Below are 11,747 nucleotides of genomic sequence, written 5' to 3'. Positions count from 1 at the left end.
GTTCTGATAATCCCTTAATTCCCTCTTATTCTGTTAGTACAAGCATATGATGTAACTGGACTGAAAAGGGCTGTAAATTATGGAAGTGCTAGCTTGAGTATTTGTGAATATTTCATTATAGATTTCAATTAAACAGTGATTAAATGCATTATTGTGTCATAGATCACTTAAATGGTGTCATTCTGTCATACCCATGTGAAGGATTTGGCTCTAAACTTAGGGTAATTGCTGCTATTATTCCATGCATATTTATTTATTTATAGATAACCCCAGAGTTTTTGAAAGCCGTTACTATTAATATCCTGAAATCACACTTAGACCTAGAATACATATATGGGCATAAGGACAGAATAACTCAGGGGACTGTTGGTAATCACTGAGCCTAAAAATGCTGATAGTTGGAATTTTGGTTTTCCTACAGCTGCATGAACTGATACAAGATGATTCCCAAGTTCAACCAAATGAAGGTTGGCAAAACCGGATGGTATTGTGCACCATTATTGACTAAAGATTTGTAGCAGAGACCAACATTGCCCTCTGCATCCACCATCACCAGCTCCACCAGAGGGAAGCAGCAGGATGCAGTGTAGAAGGCCATAGTAATGTTCACCCCTTGGTCCAGTACAGAGCTGGTGTTGAGGGAGCCGACTCCTTGGCGTACGGTCACACTCTGGATACCCAAACCGCTACTGTCACTCATGTTCACCAAGAGCTCCCAGGAAGAGAGGCTGCAGTTTCCTAAGCAGTTAGCATCAATGCTAACTACCTCACAAACTGGTGGAGTAATGTCCGTTACCTTAAAATATTGGAAAGACAAAGTTACTGCACAACATTAGGCTGCTAGCCTCCAGAAATACACTGCTCCTAACAGTTTAGAAACAAAGTCATGACTCATCGTTTTAACCAGCAAAGTTTTAAACCTGAAATGCCTTCTGTAATTAGATGTTGTTGCAAAGAAAGCAGGAATCCTGCTGTGGATGTACTTGTTTCACATGTGTACAGACTTTTGTCTAAAGATTTTAATTAAAAATGCAAACATTCTTTCACTCGTCATTTTACGATAATGATTGCGTATTAAAAATATAAGTGTCTTTTAATAATTTAAAATAATTTGCAATGGCTTGGACCTATGGCTGGACTGCTTGCTAAACCGCACTTGACCACTAGAGGGTGACACAGCCCCTCTTCAGTAACCAAGAGAGTGATCTGAATCACCTGTTCTTGCACAAATTTAAGCAGTCTTTCCGTGTATTCGGCGTTGAGTCTTGTCCTCTTTTTCAGAGGGCTATCACAAGGCTCAGTCGGTAATCTGGTAATCTCCTCGAGTTTTCTCCAGGGTCTCTCTTTCTTTGTGAGCTTTTCTAGGTCCAGACCTTGTCTCTAGAAACCTGTCTCCTTGAGACTTCTCTGGATCCTTGAGTTTCTTTTCTAGTACCAAACCCCTTGCTTAAAGACTTTAAGCCACTAATGCTAATGCTAAAATAAGTGAATGGAACACAGCAACTCTGCTTTTGATCCATGCGCAAAAGTGGATTGAAAAGGCCTGGGGGCACTTGCTGGGATGGGACTAGGGAGGTAGTTACCCCCCCCCCCCCCTCCCCCAACCCTATCAAGTACAGTATAATTTTACCAGAGTTCAGTTACATCAAGTCATCTCAAACCAACATATTTTTCAGTGTAAGTGGCCAAGCAAGGACTGTTAAGATGAATATGAAATCAAATGCAGTCAGTTACCGGTGCAGCAACAGCGAGCCTCAAAACTGCGTAGTTAAAATCTTTTCCTCCTGGGGCTGCAGCTTCAATTGTCACAGTGATTTCACTCCCTGAGGGGGTGTTTCCAGGGACAGGCAGAGTTATTGTGCCATTTGCACTGCCCTGATCTTCAACAGTCAGAGATGCAGGAACGCTAGTCATTTTGAAACTGCGGTCATTGCCGACACTAATACTAAATTTTCCTCCAGAGCCTGTTGTTGCCACTGTGAAGGGCAGAGTGAGTGTTTTTCCTGGCTCAAGTGATTGCGGAGCTTGAGTCTAAGAGCATATAGCACAAAAGGGAGTTGTTAATTACATGAATTAGATGAATGTAGAGTTTATATGATATATGTTTTCTTAACCCAATTGTGTCAAAATTAAGGTGTCCATATTGGTATCCAAATTTGAATGATACCAACCCATTCTCAAATGTTTTTAATTGGGCCCTGTTTGATTAGAATAAAACTATACACTTGATATGTTTAACACAGTTGGGTTCAAGAAAAATCAATGAATTTATATTCATTTATTTATTTAATTACATATGGCCTTTTTTATACTGCTTTTGTCATTAAAACCAATCAATAAATCATGTTTATTTATAATTTCTCACATAATTGTGGTAGCCCTAAACTAGGCATGACCAAACTTTCAATGAAAACTGAAAACTCACAGTAACTTTTATACTCGATGTTTGCAGCTGAATTGAGGACTGTCTCTGAAAGAGGCCATTTGAAGCTCTAGATGTGTTCATTCCAGTAACACGAACAAAAAACCCTCCTGCTGGGACACTGTCAAAGGTTGCCAGGTACATACCAAAAGCCACCTCCTTCAGAGTCCTTCAGAGAATTATAGGCGTTGGAATTTGATGCCCCAATCAGAGCTACCTCTGTAGGCCTCACAGTGTCTCCGCCGACCATTGAAACTATGAGTGTGAGATTGCCGTCTGAACAGATGACAAAAGATAGGGTTAATGCATAGGGGAGGGATTTACTTTATAATCAGTTATGACTGGAGGTTCACTCACCGGCTGCAGGTCTGCTGTTCAACACCGCGTAACTTTGATAATTATCAGAAAGTTAAACAAAGTCGAACAGGAAATCTATCGGGCTTTTACCTGGACAGTGAATAATAAAATAACAATGTAAACACAGTGACATTCGAGACCAACTCAAACTTTGACCACTATCACAAAAAAATATGAACTCAATGCCAGCAAATAATCAAAAGGTGTATTCATCTTACCAAAGGCTTTGATGGTGTAGGGCTTTTCTGAATTCACACTGATGAGCCACACTCCTGCTACATCAGCAATATTTGGATGCACTGTCTGGAAGTTACCGACCGTCTGAATGATCCCCACATCTCCATTTCTTTGGTCACTGCTTTGTGAGGCTCCTACATATAGGAAATGTTTCAGCATGGTTATAGAAAATAATATACATAACACACAATTTAATTACATGATCAGTTCGATTATATCTTTGATAAGAACAGGGGGATCCTGTTTAATTTCTTGTGTTCATAATATGCATCAAGTATTGGGAATTAAATTACAATACAACTTTATTTTAGAAATAGTTATGCAATAATTCTAATTTGTTTGTTGGAATATTTGTTAAATATATAATTAAGAACAATTATACAATATACAAAGGGTCTCTAAAGCAAAGCACAACTCTCACTTAGTGCCCCATTTTGGAGAATCTTGAGCCTGCTAAATGTTACTTTCTGAGTGAAATACAAGCCAAGTCCATGAGGTGCAGTCCATGTAAACGTTTTGATCCTAGTTTATTATATGTGCGGTACTGACTCTTTAAAATAGAGCTGATGGAATACAGAAATACTGTAAGTTGGCAGGGCATGGGTTCCTGAGAATTTCACAAGCCAGTCACCTGAAGGACTGGTGATGTTGTAAAATAGAGAGTTTCCTGTGATGTAAATGATCAGGTTTTGCAAAGAGGAGTCCACAAGGAACGAGAAGGTTTCTGCTTTAGCCGGGTTTCTTACAGCCTGGAGAACAGTGACCTGGGGAAACCCAAATATCCATGTCATTCATTACTCACTGATCATACTGAAATTAGTGAATTATTAATAGAAGTGAACAGGGCATAATTTATGACTTTATGATGGGATGAAGTGTTAGTCATCTTGTATTTCCTGTATTATTCATGAACTTGTGAGTGTGTGTGTCGCCCTGTGAAGGACTGGTGCCACCTCCAGGGTGTGTTCCCACCTTGCTTCAGAGTAGGCTCCAGACCCACCGCAACCCTGAACTGGACAATGAATTAAGGTTTATTCACTTACAATAAACAGTCCAGGATTCAAACATACTTCCCTGATATATCACATGTAACTTGATGTCCCTCAGGGTTCAATTTTAAATCTAATTCTGTTGTATATTAATGACATTGCTGACTCATTTCTGAGAATACTTAAATCCTTGACTCTCTTCTTTAAGTTTCCTAGAAACATCTCCTTACAGACATGTATTACTTTTTAAAATAAAAACAGAAACTTGGAACATTCAAAGAATCATTAAATCTAGGTAGATATCAGTAAGCTAGTAAACAACAAAGAATGGGTGTGTCACGCCCTCGTCTTGTCATGTCTGTTTTCCCCGGCCATATGCTCTTTTAGCACATGGCTATGTTTGTTGTTGTTCTAGTCCCGCCTTTGTTCTGCCTCCTCGTCTGTGTCATTTGTTACCCTGCCCCCTTATTATCTGTCTCAGGTGCGTCTCGTCTGTGTTTTGTATTTAAGTCCCCTTCCTGCACTTCCTGTTTGTTGGTCATTCGTTCTTTGTATCATGTCTAGTCAGTTGTCTTCTCAAGTCTGTTTGTCTCTGCTGTTTCTAGTTCATTGTTTTTCACGTCCTTGTTTTGTTTCCGTTGTTTTCATTTGTTTTTCAGTCATCGTGTTTCCTTTCTGTTTAAGTCTGTTCTGTAGGATTCTGTTTTGTTTAATTAAAAGTTTACGGTGTTTTAGCAAGTGCGTCCGCCCCAGTCAGTCCTCCTCCTCGTGCCTGACAGGGTGTGTTTTAAAAATATGAGAACCACACCCTGTTTTATGCTGTTTATTGGTCTTATGGCATCTTTTAGTGCTACTGTAAACAGTGAAATGATGAGACTCCACTGACTGTATACCCTTCAAGAGACTAGAATACAGGTTTTATTACAAACAGCTCTCAGTATAAAGAATATAGTATAAGAATATAAGGAGCATATTGACTTCATGTTTATTTACTACATCTACATGTTCACTGTTAGTCTAGTATTAGTAGGTTTGACTGAGGTATTGCTTTTATTTACCAGAGAAGCAGCGATGGTGTTCCCTATGATGCTGGTGGCCTGGGAGAGTGTTTCTTTAGTGGCCTCAATGGCCTGCCCTCCAGAGACCTGGGCCAGATCGTGATAGATCTTGTTTAATGGGTTTGACAATCGAATGGAGAAGTTTGACTGATCAGTGTGTGGTCTTTCTCCGCTCCGTCGTCGCCGAGCACTGAGAGCATTGGTCAGCATGAAGTTGAGCTTCACATTAAAGAAGGAAGAGGATTTGTTAATTATTTTATCTGCTTTAATCAGGGCTTCTTGGCATTCTATCTTTGGGTCTTTTGGTGGTTTGGGAATTTGAACATTGTTTTGCACCCTTATGTGAAACTTACCCAAAGACTGCTGTGGTGTGCTTACACAAACAGGGAATTGAACCCTAGGCTGATTCATAGTCAGCAGTGTTATCAAATACATTACAACAACCCCATGCTAGGCATTAAACCAGATAAATGTACACTTGATCAGGGTTTTCTTTATAAATAGTGGAATAAAGTTAAATAAATAACAATTAATAAATAAAGTTTAAAATTTAGTTTACCATATTAGATATAGATGGTGTGTGTGTTTATGTAGTTTCTTTTTTACTCACTGAAGACTTTGTTCTCTCAATCAGAGCCAGCACTGTGCTCTTTAGCCATCTGTCCTTTGCATTAGCGTCAGTGAAAACAAAAATCTCACTCTGAGGTGGGGAGCCAGTGAGGGCCAACTGCAATATACAAGAAATATAATTTAACAGTTATTTTGATCTCCCTTGTGAGATTTCCGTGTGCCCAATTTGACTTTGCTCCTCAGAGATGATGGAGTGAATTGGATTTAATCTGAAGAAAGGTTTGGATATTCACACGATTTTTAATTACAGTATCTAGCATGGATGAGGCCTGTCAGTCCTACTGCAAATATGAACACTACACTACAGAGCATGCTTTTTGTCTGAAATCAGGTGGTTTACTGGAGAATCATCTCTACTCTCAAATAATTCACTCAAATTAAGCTGTGAAGATTTGGTTGCATTCAGCTTTAATACCCCACAAGCCCATGTCTGTGGATGTAAAAGTACACTTGACTGGAAATGAACATAGTAAAAATGCTCAGTGTTGGTGGCTAATGCAAGTGGGAGCAGATTCACAGTGTAATTGATCTTTCTGTGTAAGACACACCATCATGAGACAGAAATTAATAAAGACGATGATGATGATATGAAAATGTAATTTAAAAAGCAGATTTCCAAAGCATCACTGAAATCAGCGTCAACTCTGCAGTGCATTCTGGAGTCATACCTGGAGAGCGGTGAGACACAACTCAGGTATATCTCCTCCACCACTAGCTGTGAGGGCATTGACTTTGCTTTTAAATGTATTGGGATCTGTTGTTCTTGTAAGTGGGCCGAAATCTGTTGGAATGTGAATGAAAAGAGGAACATATGTGAATCATTGTCATATGAAATTTATTTTCAGCCCATCTAAGCATGCAGTCATTTTCCTGGCAGTAAAAGCTGAGTCTGATTTCTCACAAACTTTCTTTTACTGAATATTTAGCTTATTATCCTTAAATAATCCATTTCTAGCTATTAAAAGGGTGTTCTACATTAGTGCTGTTTGAGGAATCAGGAATATATCTTACCAGGGTCATTAAATGGCACCAGGATGTATTCTGAGGGTTGATTCCCAGAGTCCAACTTACTGTCAATGATGGATGCAGTAACTCTTTTGACCTCAGCAATGTCATTAGACATGCTGCCAGTTGTGTCAATAACAAAACACAGCACTGACTTCTGAGTGAATCCCATCAGTCTGAGGAAAAACAAACAAACAAAAATACCTAGGTTATAATTGGCACATAATTTTATAATATATAAGGTATAACTGATCATAATAGCTGTTAAATTTCTTCTTACTGCTGCATGCTACCTACTCCCACCTGCTGATAACCGAGAGGTCAAAACATGCCCCTAAAACATCACTCTGAATGCTTGGAGGCAAAAACTTCTCATCCTTGGTATGTCAGCTGACCAATTCCTATGTTTGCTAAGTGACTACCAAAATAATTCAAGCTTGCATTTCAAAACCAGTCACCGACGGCTTATGAATAAGCTTTCAACATCAAGGATGTTTCTCAAATTTTCCAAAAAATGGATGGGATCCAGTTAAATGTATTTTTTCTCTTTGTTAATGTATGTAGTTCAAATGACACTTTTTTAGCCGTTTGCCATCTCAGATTGTAAACGTTCCGATCTTAATTAAAGAAAAGAAATAAATACAGAGCAAGAGCTCCTTGCTTACCTCAAAAATTCAGAATCTCCGATCGCTGCCCTAATGTCCTCCAGTAGCTCTTTGCTTGCAGCGATAGCTATCCCTGCAGCCTGATTGTGTAGGTTGCCATGTTCTGAAGTTGTGGAGTCCTTATTGATGCCACCTTTGGGATCTGTACCTTTTGTCCGATCTAAAAACCCACCATGGCTGCATTTTCCTTTATGTAATTTCCAATGAAATTACATAAAAATACAACAAATTATGTTTGAATTCTCTTTTTTAAGTTGGTCAAATACCTTTCTGTAGAAACTCTTGATGTCAGTTGTTTGTGAAGTGTTGGGTATTAAAGGACTTGTTTAATGTAAAAATAGTTACTTTCACAGAAATGTTTTGGTGGAAAAAGGTCTTTTTGCTCTTTTTAAAATGCAGTACCTTTTGGTTTGCTGGAGCTAAATATGGCAAAGTATCCTGAGGTGAGTTTCTTCTCTGTGATAATATTCTCCAATATGTTGTTTGTGCAGTCAATTCCAACACAACTTCTGCATGTTTCTGAATCTAGTTTAGAAAGGTATTTATTTAGTAAACATTGGACTGGTAAAGACATGTTTACTGTATACACTGACAGCCCACATTTAATCTTTGGACAGTCTCCAATCACTTTAAAATTGTACTTAGTGGTAATTAATAAATAAAACATAAAACGTTTTATGCAACGTATGAGCACTTTAAATATTCAAATATTTTCCTGCAGTTTTCATTTTGTTCCATGCTCTTCTCCAGTTTACAATGGCCAGTACGCCCATAACTTTGGAAAGAGTGGGCCAGATGTGTGGGAAATGTAAGGCTTTTAGTTTGTTTGTTTGTTTGTTTTAATTATTAATGTGGTGCCAATATGTGGTCCACATCTGCAACGGTCTGGGTGATTGTATAATCCAAGGCTTCATTTCAGTCAGTATAATGACAACACACCATATATCTAATCATCTTTTAAAAACAGTATACAGTATCCTTCTTGCCCCAAACCATAAACCCAGATAGAATGGTACATAGACTGCATGACAGAGTGGAATACAGACGAACAGACAGATAAAGCATGTTTATTTTTCCTTCTTAAGCATGACTCTCATTCGCCCATCTGAGATTTCTACAGAGGTTCACACAGAAACAGACTTGGCTTTTACCAGCTATGTTCTCAATTTTGCTGTTTGGTTTGATCAGGTTTGAATAAGGTCCCATGTTTCCCAGCTCAATCCAGTTACTGTGGCTGTAGAAATCCTGTGAGAGACATGTCAGTGTCAGAAATGAGAGACATGTGAGAGAAATGTCAATGTGCCTATTGCCCACTCCTACGACTTCAAAGTAGTTTGGGATTAAGTTTAATATGTTATAAGCCATATATGAAGATTCCTGTATTACATCCTTCTATAAATTCTTACTGATCTGACACAGTTCACCATTTAATCCCATTTTCATTCATCACTATTCTTTGAAAACAATACCCAGGATGTACAAACATGAATACATTATTCAATCCATTGGAATTTCCCACAATGTAAACCTGACTGCTAGCCACTAAGCTAAAGACTAATAAATACACCCAAGGTATTTTAGGCATCTTCCTCCAGCTGTCATAAAAACAAATGTGTTTATTTTCCATGAGGATCTCAAGTTATATATAAAATAGCTGGGAAAGGGAACTTGAAGTGACCACTACAGAGGAGAAATGTGATAGGATCTGCAACTCCCAGCACAGAGCTACATTGACTAGATCTTGGAGGAAGCCAGTAAGAGGTTTGAAGCATTTAAAACAAAGCAGATTTCATATTGGAAATACTTTATAGATATAATATCTGTGAGTAGGATATAAATGTACCACTTTGTACTTGGGCCTTTTCCCTGGAGAATGGAGGGAAAAGGACAAATATGTATTCAAATCCTTAGAGCGTGACACCCCCAGTTGTCAACCAATTGATGGAAGTGGTCAAAGAAATGAAGCATATGGAGTTCATAACTCTATCTTTTGTGGCTAGAGAAGGAAAGAATATTTTTTCTCCCTCTCTCTTGGTATAATTATATATGACTGCCTGTTCTTACAATGTACCAATACAAATTTTATAAGTAAAAAATATGATTGCCTGGGATTTTAAGGGATTTAACTGAGAATTCACCCACAAATTTTAAATAGTAAAGACTTATCTCCATTTTGTAAAATAGCCTGCTGTCCTACCTGTAGCGTGTGCAGGATCTCACCAAGCTTCTCTCGGGCAGTTTCATAATTCTGCTGTTTAACACCGGCCTTCACAATGCTCATTCCATTGGTGATGAGATCCCGTCCTTTCAAAAAGCTCTCATCATCAAAGTGATATTTAGCTTCAAAGACATGATAAATATCCACCCAGGCGTTCCTGTTTCTGATTTTGCTGATGGTCCTTTTAAAACCTTTGGCTGAATCAGGTGAAGAGCAAGCTGCCGCCAGTGACTCTTCAGTCATTGTTTTTGGCTGCAGTGAAGCAAACCATTTGTTTATTAAACAAAAAAAATAAACACTAAAAAACATTAAAAACTTTTTATTACATTTTATAATTAAATGCCGATATTACCCAAAGCCAACAGAAAAGCTTTGATTTTTTTTCTTCTTACTCACCTCTACAAACTCCTTTCCCTGTTGTAGAGCTTGTTCTTTGCAGGCCTGCAGGGTTGCATTCAAAATTGCAGAGCGAGTTATTTCTCCATGAGTCATTGACTTAAATGAGAAAAATATAAAAGCCACTGTCCGGCTTTGCATGAGGACCATGAGAACGAAACAGAGAGATGTTCTGGTCAGTAGACCCATGGTTGTTGTCACCAAATCTAAAATTAGAGAAGAACAATGTTACAGTAGTCTTCATCTTAAAAGCAAGTTAAATATACATTTTGGTCAGGGTGACCAGATCTGAGATGGTGAAACAGAGGACACGTCTCATGGGGGGGCTGATGAGCTCTCGCCCCTCGCTGCTGTTGTATGCTTAGCTGAACCTATGTGTGCTTTTAGGTCCCTTACTCATTTATTTGCTACACATGGGAAAACATGGGAATTTCTTTTTTAATTCATCTTAGAACTTACATTTACGTTTCGGCATACCTGCTCGAGATGAGGGTAGGTACATGAGCTTTGCCTGACGTAAACAAGAACTACTGACGTGCAGACTGACCAATTAAATGTTTACAGAGAAGGTTCTCGACCAATAACAGTAGCTCTACAGTCAGACCGTCCAATCAGAAGATTTTAGGCTACTTCACCACACCCCCTTCTCACTCAAGCGAACCAATCAGAGTAGGGGAGGGCGGGACTAGTTTGTGAACGAAACGCTTCTTGAAATTCTATGTAAGCGCTAGAAAAACAAAATCCCGGATGTTTGTGAAATTCCACCTGGACATTCTTTTAAGTCTAAAAAAGAGGACATGTCCGGGTAAAAGAGGAGGTCTGGTCACCCTAATTTTGGTGTTGCTGAGTTTTCCTGTTAGAAAGTGTTGCTCTGGTAACAAACTCCTGCATCTTTTTTTTTTTTAATTACATCACCTGAAAATGCTTGCTACTGTACATCATATTTCACAGTACTGGGCCAGACAGAAATGTTCCAAAATCACTTGGAATTAATGCCTTTCTTATATGAAATTCTATTAGAAATAACAAATTGTTAAATTTTGATTAATTACATTTTTACACATCAGCCTCTATCTTTGGATGTGGAAGTCATACCTGGCAGCTCCAAGCTTCGGATCACAGCAGTGGTCTCACGCTCTGTAAAGAAACCCTGTGCAACATTTTTATATAGACAAGGCCAAGGAGTGGCAGATAAGAGGATGAAACCAGCCCACTGAAACGTGTAGGAGGAAACAAGAAGTACTATAAATTCACTTCTTGAATTATTTTGACATTTAATAAAAATGTCAATGACCTCATTTTTAAAAAGTTTATGCTTCATTTATGGGCCAGGTTCCCTATACAGCTGGCTATAGAAAAATTCATAATCTATAAGATAAATCATCTATGTTTGTGTTTAGTGCAAGGTTTGTGAAATGGTTTTTGGGCCAGACCAAAGTAGTCAAGTTAAATTAAAAGCATCACAGATACATTTTGAGTCTCAGGGCTATGAGCTGGTTCAGTCAGGTGTTGAGTCTCTGGACTGAGAGTCTGAGCTGCAGTCCAAATTCGTCCTTGAATCTCTTAAATATAACACAAGGCTGAGTTTGAATCTCAGAGAGTTTTTGGGGGTTATAGTCAGTATTTAATTCTGAGTCTCTGGGGCCGTCTTGTTTATACATATATAATATTTTGTCCAGTGAAACCTTAGTTAGGAGCTATGATATTGTTTGCTTGAAAAAAATGGGCATGGGTTTGGACTGTTTGATGATGTCTGTTTATCAGTAGCAT

At 38.5% G+C, this 11,747-nt stretch overlaps 1 pseudogene; it reads right to left on the bottom strand.

Annotated features, from left to right (window-relative positions):
* Positions 1 to 415: 415 nt before the first annotated feature.
* LOC136705075 (von Willebrand factor A domain-containing protein 7-like) lies at positions 416 to 10,166 on the bottom strand (annotated as a pseudogene).
* Positions 10,167 to 11,747: the final 1,581 nt, after the last annotated feature.

Source organism: Hoplias malabaricus, chromosome 8, assembly GCF_029633855.1.
Source record: "Hoplias malabaricus isolate fHopMal1 chromosome 8, fHopMal1.hap1, whole genome shotgun sequence".
Lineage (NCBI taxonomy): Eukaryota > Metazoa > Chordata > Actinopteri > Characiformes > Erythrinidae > Hoplias > Hoplias malabaricus.
The sequence above is the reverse complement of the archived record's forward strand: the minus strand, read 5'-3'. Positions and strand labels throughout refer to the sequence as shown.